A 17125-nucleotide genomic window follows, 5' to 3' on the forward strand; every position below is an offset into this window, starting at 1 on the left:
CTTGTCACCTTGCCCCAAGGTTAATAGGACAGAGGCACAAATGTTTGCTTATACATTTTCCATCTTGTGGCTTACCGCATTTAGAAAGGAAGCAATCTTTTTCCCCCAACACTGTTCTGAGTTTGATAAAAGAAAACAAAGCAGCAAACATCTTTCTTTTTAAGTGATGGAATTCTCTGTACTGGTTTCCAATGAAGAAGGAAAAACAGGAATAATAAAAGGCTAGGTTCGTTCACATGACATTGGGACTAGATTTAAATGTCAGCTCAGCCAAACAAATTAAAACTAGGCATTTAAACTTGACATCTCAAAGTTGTTATATATTAAAAAAAAAAAAAAAACTAAAAATCTACTGTGTGATTGAATGCTTTTTGAAGATTAAGAACAGTCCCCACCTGAAATGCATTACCTAGTTAATTCAATAACTAGAAATAAAACATAAAATTTCTTTTATCCCATATTTTTATATACTTTAAAAACCACCACTGTAAACTGAGAAATGGAATAGGCTAACATTTTAAAAGCTACTTTCTCATGCACACATAGAGGGTGCCATATTTTATGAAGTTTGCTTCCATCCAAAAGTAACATCAAGGTCAGCTCTTAAGCTCTCACAAAGAACAAGACTCAAAGACTGTCTTAACATCATAAAAGTAACGCCATGCTCATGAAACACAAAATAAACTGGCCTTTGCAGCATATTACAGGAGAGTTTTCTACTTCCATTATAACATGGGAAAATAAATAGCATTTGGATTCCTCATCAGCACTATTCTCTGCTCTCTTTCTTTGCCCAGTTCAGTTAGTTCAGTCCCTCAGTCGTGTCCAACTCTTTGAGACCCCTGGATACAGCACACCAGGCTTCCCTGTCCATCTCTAACTCTTGGCCCAAATGAACCAACAAAAGCCAACAACAAGTACCCCTTCTCTTCCTCTCCAAATAGTCCTTTATAGGAAAAACATTAGTACTTTATAGTAAAAACACTGATTAAAAACCTGTTTTCTCATTCTAGTCCCAGTACTCTCTTGCTACCTAATCTTTAATACATAACTTCCTTTGTTTTTAATTCAGACAACACTGAGTTTTCACAGTCCCCACAGATGGGCAACATCTCACCTCAATTCCCCCCATCTGCTGTCAGAAATCTGAAGGCTGTGGGACAGGGGTTTCTGTGGAAACCTCACATTTACAGTCCTAGGAGGGAATAGGCTGCAGCAGTGGTTGGTGATCCCAAAAGAACCTTATAGGAAGGATGCTTGGCACACAGCAGAGTCAAAACGTAGGAGTCTTTGAAAAGGAAAAGGATTAGGACAAGAGCTGCAGATAAAATCTGAGGCCAAGTCTCTGTTTTCTGACAAGCTTCTCCAGGTGACCAGGGGGAGGAATAGGGCCCCATCACTGCGTAACATCAAAAGGTGATTGAAAGTAGGACCTTCCTGCTGGCTAAGACTTTGTGCTGTCAATGCAGGGGGCCTGAGTTCAATCCCTGGTGAGGGAACTAGATCCCACAAGCCATGACTAAGACATGGCACAGTCAAATAAATAAATAATATTTTTAAAGTAATTGAGAGTGAATTTCTTCCCAAGATTCTATTTATATATATACATGTGTGTGTGTGTGTGTGTGTGTGTGAAGTGAAATGAAGTGAAAGTCGCTCAGTTGTGTCCGACTCTTTGCAACCACATGGACTATACAATCCATGGAATTCTCCAGACCAGAATACTGGAGTGGGTAGCATTTATGTTCTCCAGGGGATCTTCCTAAACCAGGGATTGAACCCAGGTCTCCCACACTACAGGCGGTTTCTTCACCAGCTGAGCCACCAGGGAAGCCCATGCACGTGTGTGTGTATGTGTGTGTGTGTGTGTGTGTGTGTGTGTATAATTTTACTAATACTGGTACTCTTCAGTTGGACCTTCAAACAATTTTTCCTAGTTTCTTACAGGTGCAAATTCTCTGCACTTCGGAGGTTCAGCTGTTCTGACAGACTGGACTTTCATGGTCAGTGCTGGGCTTAGTTAGTGTAGACCAGTTAGTGTAGTTAAACAGCACTGGCTTTGTTTCAGATCTGCTCAGAGAAGAGGTGCTAGGTCTGCCTTCAAGAGACAGATTTCTCTGACACTAGCATCACTGGCTCTCAGAGGGAGTAGAGGCCTCAACTGCTCCTTCAAATTCAGTCCCTCCTGGGGGCCACTTATACTCTTTTTTAAATTAATTATTTTACTTAGAGGCTAATTACAATACTGTAGTGGTTTTTGCCATACATTGACATGAATCAGCCATGGGTGTACATGTGTCCCCCATCCCTTACACTCTTTTTAACAAGGCCATCTGTCTGCATGGTGACCAGATCCATTACAGACCATGTCATGGACTCCTCGGGGCCAGAAGCAGTGCCAAAAGTGACTAGGTCACAGACAACTGAAAACACTTTGGCCACAGGAAAAGAGGGCCCAGGTATGTAGGAAACGGGAAAGTCTAAAGCAGAAAGGCATCCCTGACAATTCCAGTTAAGCCAGATCCCATGTGAGCTGGTTCCCATCCTTCCCACTTAGCACATTTACTGAGGGCATTGGTCCAGGGTGATGGCTGGATTACCGATCCTCTACTGCACTAAGCTATAAGCTCCATCAGGGCAGGACCATGCCTTCTGTTCTGTTTTACTCATTATTTTATACCTGGTGGCCAGTACAGTGTCAGGCACACATGGAGGTTCAATGCCATGTGTTACATGAATGAGCACAGAAATTAACAGATGAACAATGAACAGACAGACATGAATAGACATACACTCTGGTCTTCAGTTTCCTCAAATATGGATTGAGGCTTCAGACAAGACTGTATCTTTCATAGTCACAATAAAATTATTCTGTTTTTTTCATGTCTGCATTACCAGGTATAAACCATGCTTGTGTTTAGAATACGTTCATTCAGCATTTGCTGAAAACTGGAAATGCAAAGCTAAAAGATGAAGACTGTGCCCTTAAGATATTTCCAACCCAATTACAAATTCAAACAAGTTTATTATGATGCAGAGTGCTGGCAACTCTGCCGTGGGCACATCCATAAAGCTGTGAGGGGACGCAGGACTCTATCCAACTATCCTGGAGGAGAAACTGTGGCAGAGGGGAGGGAGGCAAGTGTCTAGAAGGTTTTACAGAAGGTGTGTCCCAAGACCTGAACGATGGGTTAATCAGATAAAGGAAGGAAGGAAGAAAGGAGTACTTTCCGAGAACTGGCATGTGGACAAGGGGATAAATGAGAATTTGTTACTTTCCACATAATGCCCGGAGTTGGATGCACATGGCTGGATGCATAATCACATGGTTCACCCCATATGATAACCCACAGGTTCATCTTTTTGGGATCTAACCTTTTTTTTTTTAACCAACCTAAATGCACCTGAAGGATTTGAAGCTGTGATATGTCTATCATTCACTATAGAACACAGACGTGTGATGCTCAAAGCTCTGGGCTGTTGGGAACCATGTCACTCAACAGGCACATTATTTTGATAAGTGATACTACATACAAATTTTTTAGATGCTTGGGATGACTCTTCCCCTCCCTTCCAGAAACACTGCTGGTTTCAGAGAACCTAGAAGAACTGTTGTCCCATTTTGTAGCTGGACAACTGGAGGCAGTTACTTACCTTCTAAGTAACTAATGTTATAGCCAGGGGACTATTCAGTACTTTCAGTTCCTGAGAAATCTCACACATCTGCTTCAAGTTACTGATTTGAGTGCATATTTCAGGGTCCTTGTTGCTGTTAAATCTGCTGTCAATCAGCTGATTGACAGAACAAGAACCAAGGAGGAGATGGGAGGGACCAATGAGCTCTGGAGCCCTTCTTTTAAAGCCTGCACTCTCCACATCTGCCTTCGCTGCCCACAGTTGGATCTGCTAGGAGCTACCTGGGAGGAGATAAGCAAGCAGGTGATTCAGAGGAAGAAGCAAAGGAACAACCCTGCAGATGTAATAGACAACTCTCTAGCCCATATGGCTCAGAAGGATGCTCAAAGCCATGGGTACAAATCTAGGTACAAAGAGAATTTCAGTGGTGTCTCTATATTGCAACCTCACCTCAAGTCCATATTCATATTTTTGTTATGAGACTGGCCGTTTCTAGCTCACGTATAGCAGTTTTCACATCTTTGTAAAGGTTGCATATTTGAAGTCATTTTCTTAAAGAACAAATCCAGTTACCATGCAGGCAAAAAGCCAGTAAAATTATTTTAAATGCTGATATTATTTTTAAAGGGCAAATCAATTTCCAAAACCAAATTAAATGGAAAAGTCATTAAAAAGTCATGGCAGGGCTAAAGCATGTGTTTAGGTATGTCATTTTAATGCCAAAATCAAGTTAAGTTCAAAAGCAATGACTTTTTGTCTCAGAGCAAATAGTTTACAAGAAAAAATACAAATATCAAAACTAAAGGCTGAATGTTAGATATTCTGTCACAATCTAGCATTAGGTTGAATAGAGTATTACCCACTCTACTATCTGATTGGATATTTCACATTTTCCCTATCTTTGTAATAAATGTCAGACCCAAATTTGACAAATTCTTTGCAGTTTAAAAGAAATATTGGGACATTTTATCTAGCTTAACAATAAATGTGTTTCCTTACCACTCACAACATTTTTCTCCACATAAACAAGTAACAGCTTATGGTTGTGTGTGTTGGTCACTCAGTCATGTCTGACTCTTTGTGACCCCTTGGACTGCAGCCCGCCAGGCTTCCTCTATCCATGGGATTCTCCAGGCAAGAATACTGGAGTGGGTTGCCACTTCCTTCTCCAGAGGCTCTTCCTGACCCAGGAATTTAACCTGGGTCTCCTACACTGCAGGTGGATTCTTTACCGTCTAAGCTACCATGTTTCAGAAGTATTCCATGAGAATAAAAAAATGCCTTCTATGTGCTGTATGTCAGAACATGCATTTGCTTTTTAAATCCATATTTTACAAACTAAACATTTCCAAGGTTTTCCAACTCTCCAAGTACAAAATTAAGTTTGCTTACCTTCCAAACCCAACCAAGAACTGAAATACACTTTCAGCCTGATATTATATACAGTAATCAATGTGGATTCTACTCAGCTTTGGCAACGCCAAGACTTGTAACAGACTCCTGTCATCCTGACTCACATCCTTATGAAATGAGAGGTCCTTGATTCTTCTTCTTCAAAGGGCAGGGGGAATTGTCAGACTTTTCTTCAAGTTATCCGAAAGGTGAAACCTTTCACCCAAAATGATTACCAGATTAACAGAATAAAGTGATCAAGTACCAGATCAAGCTATCTGCTCACAACAGGTGCTTGTGGGTTTAGGATTTTTCACAAAGATGATTTGGAAAAACCTTTCGTTCCTTGAAAGGAAACAGGCCGTTAGGTCTCAAACTTCTCATTTCAGGTTTCTCTTAAAGCTGGGCTCTGTCTCTGCCTCCTGTTTTTCATCACACCTTCAGATTCAAGAAATTGTATTGTAGCTGATTGCATCACAGCAGTTGCAAAGTTGTGATGGCCACAGTGTGGAAAGCAAATTTTCCCAGGAGAATTGAAGGAAAAGTCTGTGGTTTTCTTGTTTGGACTGTTGCCTTTTTTTTTTTTTTTTTTAAACTATATGCAATTGGTTTAGGTCCTAAGACCAAACTTTTTAATTAATATTTTAAAAGTAGCTCATCAATTTTGCACACTACCTCCACTACTGAATATCTACATTTCCTTGTCAGCATAAAGAGGACATGGCATTAATTATGCAAAATATCTGTGTCATACCCACAAGACGTTTCATTTGAATAGAGAAGCACTGATCTTCCCTTAAAATGGGTGTTGTGATCTACTCAACACTGAGGTATCAGGCTAAAGAGGACAGATGTGTTCTAAACCCAGTGCATGATTTTATGTATTCTTTCAGCAGCATAGCCTTCATTTGGTCAATCTGTGTCTTGCTCTTCCCGTCTTGATCTCTAGACACAATAGGTTTTCCAACAGAATGATATTGAAAATGACACATAGGTAATACTATTAGTATTTCAGAATGGTCATTTTACTATCACTAAAGTTCTCAGCTTTATCAGAGAAAATTCAAAACATTTCTGACTTTGGTATAGCAGAAATAGCCTCTGAATCTCAGTTTTCTAAATAGCAAACAGGAAACAATGTTTCTCACTGACCTACTCCAAAGAGTTACAAAAGTCAAGCGAGATACCACATGAAAGTGTTTTTGAAACATTCTGAGGGGCAGTTACAAGTATGTAAGAACATAAGCATTCAAGTGAATTGAAATCTCCTTTGTTGAATGTAGGTGGAGTAAGATGGAACTCGAACAATCACCTGAATGAAGGAAGGAAGAAAGAATAACTTTGGCTATTGAAAGCTATCTTTGCTTTAAATTCCCCAGACTGGTCTTTTACATTATTTAAATACACTGAATAATCATTTTTCCCTTTTAGGGAAAGAAACATCGAAGCTGAAGGTATTATTACTGTGATTATTATTATTATTGTGCAGCACACCTGCTAGTCACAATTTCCAATACCTATTGAACATATGGCAAATGCTTTTCATGATAAAAAATAATAGGCATATGTTGCCTGGTTAAATAACACCTCTAATAGGTCTGAAAGCTGATTCATAGCAATCATTCACAGCAATAATTTATATTTTCATGATCAAATGCTCACCACACAACCTTTCCTTGGTCTAATTCTGCTCCACAGAACTCTATGGCTGCACAAGAGTGTTCTTCTAGTCTAAATCATTCTATGTCTTCAGCACTAGGAGTGTTTCCACAGTATGAACATCGCTGTGCATGCCTTCAACTCGAACCTGCATCCTGGCATTATCACAGCTTGGTATCTATTTTGAGCCTATACCACAAAGCAAACCTGGGAATGCCTGCAACTCTGCTCTCTTGTCTTCACAGCCCGCCTATCAAAGCCCCCTCTCATCCAACATTCTTTCCATGGCAAACAAACCAGGGCCAACTCTATTTTATTAATTTCCCTGACAGAACATGGCTATTCACGTCTTGCAAATATCCCTAAAAGGCAAGCTGGATACTGTGCTTTCCAAGGCAAAGTTTTGCTAGAGAGTGTGTTATTTCTAAGTACTGATCTGGGAAAAGAACTAAGCAGGTTGACTGTCCAAATGCAGACAGACAACCACCCACCATAGGGGAAATGGCCGAGGAGGAACAGGTGCAATGGAGTTCAAGTTCAAAGTCCCAGGTTCCATCCGACTCTGCAAAGCCAAAGAGATGTTATGAAGGGTCACATGAAAGATAAGTCATATTTTCTTTTGCTAAAAGAGGAAACAAGGACCCAAAGATGTTCAGACCACCTCAGGGTACCATTTTGGTTTAGCAGTAGAAAATATAGTAGATTAACAAGCCAACTTTTGTCCAGCTCTGAGCCCTCACTAGGCAGATATTCTTCACCTTCTGAAATGGTGGCTGTTGTATTCTCTGTGGGTTATACATAAACCATTTGCAATAAAGCAATTGTAAAAAAAATTATTATTTAAGCTATCATCATAGTAAATATATTTGGTAACCGAAGGTCTGTTTCCTATGTTAATTATATGCCCCTTCCAAGAGACCAATGGTTTGTGAAGATGCTTCAGATACAGCAGGTAGAGTAACCATTTGATGTAGATTGCACTGTGATGGAAATAACCTTTGCAAGAAAAGGAGGGAACCTAAGACTTTTCTGGGAAGACCAAAATTTTGATGGACCCAGGAGGTACAACAAATAATGAAATGAAATGAATGTTAAGTGTGGCTTGTTGCTTTCCACATAGCATCATAGACACTTGGTGCTTGGCACAGCAGACCCAAAATTAATGACAACTTAATATTGGCCTTCTCTTTGCATTTTGCTTTTCAAATAAAACAATGCTAATGATAAAGCATCAGTCTTTCTACTTCTAAAGTTCAAGCTTTTGATTCTATCCAAAGAATAGAAAAGAATACAACTGAAATATTATTTTAAATAAATTTCAAACAGTTCAGGGTACATTGTCTTTCACTGAGCATGCATCACAGAATACTCACACAATCCTTCTAAGAAACGGTGTCCATTTTTCACTCCTAATAACCACAGAATATGGAAAACTATTATCCCAAAGACAGACAGTGAACTATTTCCTTCTGCTAGGAAGACTGCTCCCAAGACACCATCACACACTATTAAAATCCTTTAGCAGGCAAAAAAGAGAAAATTAGCTTTTAATTAGCAGTGTGGATTGAAGGTTTTGGCATTTCCTTTGTCCTTTTTCAACATACGTGATAAAACATCGGGCTTAGTCCCACTGAGCACTTGAACCACACATTCTGGCTCACCTCTCCATGAAACAGACTGAATCACTTCATCTCTGAAACACTCTATTTCTCACTCAGGTATCCCACAGCACTGAGAACACCACCACCATCATTATTAGCGCATCATGGAGGCGAGAGAGGAGAAACTTGAAGGAACGGGTGTCCGCAACAGCAAATACTATGGAAAATGAGAAGTAATGATCAATTTTTGTGACAATGAGTTTCATGTCGATCCCTCAGAAAATCATTTCAGTTGAGTAAGATGAGCAGATACTGAGCCATGCATGGTGGAAAACAGCCAGTAGAAGACACGAAAATTTTAAAAAGTGACAGAGTACATACTCTCTTTAAAAACCTTTTTGGCAAGGAAGCTGGGAGGAAGGTTGCTCACCAAGGGGCAGAGGGAAATAATTAGGGAACGGATGCCTGGGTATCCGTCCAGCAACGACTGAGGAAGCAGCACTGAAATAAATCCCTGTGGGGGTCCTGGCAAAGAAGGAAGAGAAGCCAGAAGGCACATGAATGGTGACAAAATACCCTCCTTGATCAAACTTTAGTCAAGCTCCTCTAAGAACTCCAGACCTCAGCCTCGTCATGCCAGCATCGCCAGTTGTAGCAAGAGTCTTGCTACATCATTTTAAAGTGATCTTCATATCCTCACTGATCAAACTCCTTACCCCAAATCCCCACCCCTGGTAGCTGATCACCCTAGCCCACCCTGAGCAAGAATCCTGTTGGCTTTTGTTTAATCAGCCTCTTCCCTGCCCCCAGATGCTTCTTAGTGAAGTGAAAGTGAAAGTCACTCAGTGGTGTCCTACTCTTTGCGACCCCATGGACTATACAGTCCATGGAATTCTCCAAGCCAGAATACTGGAATGGATAGCCTTTCCCTTCTCCAGATCTTCCCAACCAGGAATTGAACCAGGCTCTCTTGCATTGCAGGCAGATTCTTTACCAACTGAGCTATCCAGGAAGGCCCTTCTTAGTGAAATTTCCAACCAATGACTGACCCCTATCCTGCTCCTTGGCTGAAAATCCCTACTTTCTCAAGCTGTTATCAGAATCAAGCCTGGTTTTAAATGGAGGTCTCTTTTTCCTATTGCAATAGCCCTATAAAATCTATTTTTACTGTTTTAATTACTGTCAGCCTCTGGTTTTCCTTTAACAGGTGGGGGGGGTGGGGCGGGGCACATGGAAGACAAGTTAAAAAAGAGGGATCAGCAGGGACTAAATTCAGTGAACATGAGGAAATAAGGCTGAATAAAAAACAGTCAATCCGAAAGGAAATCCACCCTGAATATTCATCGGAAGGACTGATGAAGCTGAAGCTCCAATACTCTGGTAACCTGATGCCAAGAGCCAACTCATTGGAAAAGACCCTAAGGCTGGGAAAGATAGAAGGCAGGAGAAGGGGATGACAGAGGATGAGATGGCTGGATGACATCACTAACTCAATGGACGTGAGTTTGAGCAAGCTCTGGGAGTTGGTGATGGACAGGGAAGCCTAGTGTGCTGCAGACGATGGGGTTGCTAGGAGTCAGACACAACTGACAGACTAAACAATAACAATTTGGGGAAGAAAAAGTCACACAGGGAGAACAGAAAGTTTGGAAAATTCTGTGTTCAGATCTCTATTAGATGATCATAGCTTAATGACACTGTATTATCTTCTCATCTTTTTAGACAACAGATTCAACCAAAATTTCCCTCTGCCACATTTCTCAGAGACAAGGAATTCAAAACATAAATATGTCACAGAGAGGTCCATTTCGGATCCAGAGATGGAGAAAGATGTCAAAACCATCGAATTATCTTCAGGGAAACACAGCAAAGTGTTATTGAACAGGGAATTCAGAATCCTCCATTCCAGTAACACATTTATTAAAGCACAGCTAAGTGTGATGGACAAATAACCCCTTGTCACCTGTGATGAGAATGTCAAGGATGGGTCAGCCTGAGACTCTCAGGGATTAGGTGGAGCTTGCACTCCCTTTGGGACAGAATGTTAGAAAGAAAAGGAAGCTCACTGTGCTTTCTAGTATGAAGCAGGAGGAAAAGATAAAGTACTAATTTGACATTTGCCTGGTGGACAGCCACTGCTCTAGCCTGGGGACCAAGAATGACAGGGTTTTATCAGGGATACTTCTGCTAAAGTTAGAATATGTTGCTTGAAATGAAGTAATTCTTCTCTCCTGAAAATAGCTTCGATATGCTCTCCTGTTATCTTTCTTTTCCCTCCAGCTTTACTGAGATATAATTGATATAGAGTACCACCCAAGGTTAAGGTGTACAGCATAATGATTTGACTTACATACATCATGAAATAATTATCACAGTAAGTTTGTGTGTGTGTATGCGTGTCAGACTCAGTCATGTCCGACTCTTTGTGACTCCATGGACTGTAGCCTGCCAAGCTCCTCTGTCCGTGGATTCTCCAGGCAAGAATCCTGGAGTGGGTTGACATGCCCTGCTCCAGGGGGGATCTTCCAGACACAGTGATTGAACCCTCATCTCCTGTGTCTCTTGCACTGGCAGTTGGGTTCTTTATCACTGTGTGAGTGTGTGTGTATATGTGTTAAATCGCTTCAGTTGTGTCCAACTTTTTGCAACCCTACAGACTGTAGCCCACCAGGCTCCTTTGTCCATGGAATTTTCCAGGCAAGAATCCTGAAGTGGTCTGCCATGCCCTCCTTCAGGGGATCTTCCTAACCCAGGGATCAAATCTGCATCTTTTACATCTCTGGCATTGGCAGGCGGGTTCTTTACTACTAGCACTACCAGGGAAGCCCCTCTTTACCACTAGTGAGCCTTAATTTACTTATTTTCAGGGAGAAGTAAGTAAGAATGAATACAAAGAAATAAAGAGTTAATTCCATCAGAACTCCCAGCATTATATGCATTTCACTTATGATGGCCCATTCCACATTATGTTACAGTTATTTGCAAACAAGATTTTTCTATTATCTTGCAAACTTCTTCATCCAAAACCACAATCTGACATCCTCTTTGGAACCCAAAGTAACATCTACCATAATGTTTTGCACACATTAGGCATCAACAAGAATTTGCTGAATGTTCAAGTTACAAAATGTTTAATATAAACCTCTACCATCACAATATTACATAAATGTACATACTGAGGCAGGCACTGGTAATGAACTGCCGTGTGGTATCCAGCCTGAATGCAGGTTTAAAGGAATTCATCATTTTGTCAATTAAGCCTCAGGATGCACAATATAATACAGAAGGAATTGAACAGCATCCTCGCTGACTTCCTCTGCTTGCTTTGTATCACTGTACACAGAAACCAAATACAAGATAATTTTAGCACTGACCTGCTTTAGAACACCCTGCTTATAATGCAGTAGAAATGAACTTCGAGCTTGCCCACCCTGCTATACCTGCCTGGGGTTCAAACCCCACAGTTAAGCCTTGACATGAGGTTGACTTTTGGAACTCTATGTCATGGATGTCAGCACAAGAAAGCTCTTTGGATCCATCGGGGGAAGAAAACTCATTAGCGTGAGACCCAAGAATGATCTTTCTTATTTTGAACTCTGTTCTATAGATGACAGGGTACAATAAGGTCTTGTAAACAGAAAATAAATTAAATGGATACTATTGTAAGTCTTTATCTTTTCCACTTCATCAGTATCAGCTTCATGAAGGAAGGGATCTCAAATGTATTAATTTGAATGCAACATATGGTGACTTACTCTGATGGACCCCCAAAAATCTTTGGTCAGATTGTAATTAAAGAAATCCTAACTTGCTAATTAGGAGCAAAGTGACTTTCTTGGCAAAAGGAAAAATACAGATCTCCTAAATCTATGATCTTCACCTCTGTTGATCTGGGACTATTCAATAGAGCATTTTCTCCCTCCTTGAAAATCAGACTGTAACTGTTCTTAAAAACCAACTCCTAAATTTCAAGGTTAAGAAACACTTAATCAACCACTGAAGTCCCAAGCAGTTAGGGTGAACTGAACTGCAGGGACATTACAACAACATCTCTCACTTAGAAAACAACCTAAAATGTAAAGAGGATCCACTTCAATTACACACAGGGGAAGTTAATGAAGAATAGATAAAAAAGGAACCTCTTGATGGGAGGAATTTTTCCTAACATACTAACCTTGGAGACTATTGACAGAACTGCATCTAATATACTATGAGTGTGATAAGTTCACACAACTATAAAAATAGTGGCCCCAGAGGAAATGATTTCTAGAGAGAAAGAGGTAAGGGAGGAATTCATAGAAGAATTGCTCTTTTTAAGCTATTCTAGGCTCCCCAAACTCACTCTTAGCTTTTTTTCCTCAGAAACTACTTTGGGAGAAGAAAAGGAAAAATACACTCATCAGGCCCCCACAATGTTCCAGATCCTACAGAAGTACTCTGAAAAAATATTCAGTCACTTAATCTAAGCGACAGTCTTTTGAGGGTAGGTTTTATCTCTATTCCCTGGTGGTTCAGTTGGTAAAGAATCCGCCTGCAATGCACGAGACTCTGGTTCGATTCCTGGGTCCAGAAGATCTCCTGGAAAAGGGACAGGCTACCTGTTCCAGTACTCTTGGGCTTCCCTAGTGGCTCAGCTGGTAAAGAATCCGCCTGCAATTCGGGAGACCTGGGTTCAATCCCTGGGTTGGGAAGATCCCCTGGAGAAAGGAATGGCTACCCACTCCAGTATTCTGGCCTGGAGAATTCTGTGGACTGTATAGTCCATTGGATCACAAAGAGTTGGACAGGACTGAGCAATTTTCACTTCACAGATGAGTCAAGTGAAGCTTGAAGTAGCTACAGAACAATAGTGATGGTGTAAGTAAAGTAAGATCACCTTGGATAACGTAGTTCCCGAAGGCCTCTTTGAGGGTACTTTTTCTGTTGAACTCAAGCTTTTACTTTCTTCTTGGATACCTTTTCCTGGCAGGAAAATACTACCAAGTCATACCATTGAGTTCCATGGGCTGATGCCAAGAGGCAAAACTGGAGGTGGGAACCATGCAGTGAAGGGAGCAGACTGGGAGGAGAGAGAGCTGCCCACCAGGTACGTGTGCGGAGGTGAGAGGAGATTCTACACTGACAAGATGCTGACTGAGCCCTTCAGCATGATGCTGTTCCAGGAGCTTCTGAGATGGGCAGGTGTGAAAACAGTACCAAGAGAGCCACCTCCTCTCATTCCTCCCATGGGCAGCGTGTTCTAGGGGAGCAGAGCCTGACATCTAGCTGGAGTCAGACTGCCTAGGTAAGAACCTGGTTGCATGCACACGTGCTAAGTCACTTTGGGTGTGTCTGACTCAGGGCGACCCTATGGGGTGCAGCCCACCAGGCTCTTCCATCCATGGGATTCTCCAGGCAAGAATACTGGAGTGGGTTGACATTTTCTTCTCCAGGGGATCTTCCCAACCTAGGGATCGAACCTGGGTCTCTTATGTCTACCTGCATTGGCAGGCAAGTTCTTTACCACTAGCACCACCTGGGAACCTGGTTTCCACTTTCCAGTACTGTAACACTAAGCCAATGACTTCATCTCTCTCTACCTTGAATGGCCTTATCTGTATCTAACAGTATCAACCTTATGTGGTTGGGGAGCAAGAAATGAATTAATACACACAGAACTCTCTGAGCAATACCTGACCAGAGATAACTGCTCAGTCACGTCTGACTCTTTGTGACCCCATGGACTGTAGCCCACCAGGCTCCTCTGTCCATGGGATTCTGCAGGCAAGAATACTGGAGTGGGTAGCCATTCCCTTCTCTAGGGTTATTCCTCACTCAGGGATCAAACCCATGTCTCCTGCACTGTAGGCAGATTCTGCATCACCTGAGCCACCAGAGAAGCCCCACCTGGCCAGTGAGCACTCCAAAACTCAGTTGTTACCAACACTTATTTCTGATATGGTATTGAGTACGAAGCCCGGATGCTGGGTCATTCAACAAAAGATTACCTGAAGCACACTGACAATGACTTATGAGAAACATAAAACAAAAACAGGGACTTCCCGGTGGTTAAGACCCTGTGCTTCCAATACAGGGGCCACACGTTCAATCCCTGGTTGAGGAACTGTGATCCCACATGCTGTGTGGTGTGGGCAAAAAAAAAAAGGTATAAAAATGAAACCCCCCTCCTGCCACACCAAAGGCTGCTCATTCACACACCAAGTGACAAGATGAACATGAAGGTTCCCCTTCATGATGAAAATTTTAACCTTTTAACTAAAAGATCACAACAGTATCATCAATCGAGGGGAAAAGGTGGAGTAACTGGAGACCAGCAATAGATAGTTTAAATTTTTTCCATCATGAGCATCATATACACAATCAGGTTATTTGAACTGGACTCATATCGATGACACTATTGTTCCCTTGATGCTCTGTGAGGGGATCAAATCAAATGCAAGAGGATTAAGCAGCCTCATCCGCAGAAAGCACAGGCATGGATGTACTTTTGCAAGTAACAAAGTGCGGCCAGATTCTGGCTTTAAAAGACACAGCCTATGGAAGAAGCAGGCCACTGCTGGAGACAAAGAGAAAGCAACCAATTTCTCATCTAATTATCTGGACACAGGAGTGATGTAAAGCCACATGACAGTTAGTGTCACTACAGATTTCTGTGCAGACCTAGAGCTGAAAGAACAAACTCCCCCACTGCACAGCGGACTTCGGAAAAAGCGCTGACAACAGCGAGAACACAACCCCAGCCCTTCCAGCCACGGCAACACTAGATTTATAAAACTGCTACGTCTGTTGCTGGTGAGTAATCGTACCACCTTGTTCCTGAACATGAAAACTAATAGGACAGATGCTGGCCGCAAGGTTCACTGAAATTCAATATAAGTTGGGTGTTTTGTTTTGTTTTGTTTTAATGGCGATAAAACAGAGGTAGCCTTCTATGTCCAAACTAAATGCTTATTTAGAAATAAAAATGTTCACAGTTTGCTACATCTCCATGTTAATACACATCATCAACAGTAAATTTTAAAACACAAACTATTTTTGTGTCTTAAAATTCCTGAGACCGTTTCTTATTGTCTTCAACATTCTATGAAATCTAAGATTTGGTAGGATTGTCACCTAGGACAGCTGCTTGTCCACTAGTAGTTAAAGCTTGCCTTGACAATGCAAAAAGAGGAACTGAACAAACAGGAAAAAAAACAAGAGGAAAAGCCACCCATACATTTTGTCCTAACAATAAGATCAAAGGCATATCTATGCATTTAGTTAATCATTAAGATGCATTAAGCAAATTTCCATCAAATGTCTACTATGTTTCAGATACTGAGCAAGATGCCATGGATAGGAAGGTATATTTCCTGGCCTTAAGAAGCCCCCAGTCCAATTGAGGAAGACAACAAATGATAAATTATACTAAAGAAACATGCACTAGGAGAAAGGTACAGGATAAAGATTCTTGCTGTGGTACAAAGTGTTTTCATGACTTCTCACTATCCACAAGTTCAAGTCCAGATGCTTTAGAACTGGACTTGATTCTTTAGTGTGCAAAGACCCTCCATGACCGAGTACCCTCCACGCCTCAACCCTGGGCTCCTGAAGGACCCATCCCACCATAAGATATGTAAGTTCCTTCAAAGTACCATGGTCTTCAAAGCATCTACTTTGAAGATGTAGACCTTCAAAGCAGTCTGTCTGACCAGAAGCCTGCCTGCCACTCTTAACTTCTAACAAATAAGTCACTCATCATTCAAAACTCTGTTTAATCGTCACTTCTTCAGCAATAGAATTGAGCATTTCTTCTTCTGAGAGCCAACTACATCCTGTTGCTGTTCAGTGGCTCAGTCATGTCCGACCCTTTGCGACCCCACGGACTGCAGCACACCAGGCTTCCCTGTCCTTCACTATCTCCCAGAGTTTGCTCAAACTCATGTCCACTGAGTCAATGATGCCATCCAACCATCTCATCCTCTGTCGCCCCCTTCTTCTCCTACATCCTAGGCAAGCAAATGCTAACATCTTTTAAATTATACTGCAAATCTAATAACCAGCAAACTCTTCGAGGGAAGGGATTCTAATCTGTCTCTGAATGCCCGTAACCAAGCACAATGCCAACCTAGTAGGCATTGTAAAATTTCTGCTTAATGTCCATGCAAACGTGAATTAATGAATGCTAAACCCAAATAACTAAGCATAAAGCATATGTCACACTTGAAAGAAACATGACTACGTGGAAAAGGAGAAGCTGCTTCTCAACAATGGCCTCTGCGGTATCCTCCCCCTTCTCTTGTCTTGTGTGTATCCCACCCAGCACCTAGCAGAGAGATACACACCCATCAGGGGCTCCAAGATACTGAATGAGAAGAATGTCCAAATGACAGCAAATACGTAACCATCCTCATAGTAAGAAAAGTGGGTCAGTGAGAATATTTCTCTGTGTGTATGTGTGTGCACGTTCATGCTTTTTCCATCTGAGGCTGGAAAAACCAAACTTCTTGAGCAGAAGATAATGGATCCCCTCTGATGGGAGGTCAGAGTAAGACTGGCTGTTTGCTACAAAGTGGATTCGTAGAAGGAAATCAGTCCTGAATATTCATTGGAAGGACTGATGTTCAAGCTGAAACTCCAATACTTTGGCCACCTGATGCAAAGAACTGACTCATTGGAAAAGACCCTGATGCTGGGAAAGATTGAAGATGGGAGGAGGAGGGGATGACAGAGGAGGAGATGGTTGGATAGCATCACCGACTCAGTGGGCATGAGTTTGAGTAAGCTCCAGGAGTTGGTGATGGACAGGGAGGCCTGGTGTGCTGCAGTCCATGGGGTCACAAAGAGTCAGACATGAC

The sequence above is a fragment of the Bison bison genome, unplaced genomic scaffold (genome assembly GCF_000754665.1).
Source record: "Bison bison bison isolate TAMUID 2011002044 unplaced genomic scaffold, Bison_UMD1.0 scf7180017864105, whole genome shotgun sequence".
NCBI classification, from domain to species: Eukaryota; Metazoa; Chordata; class Mammalia; order Artiodactyla; family Bovidae; genus Bison; species Bison bison.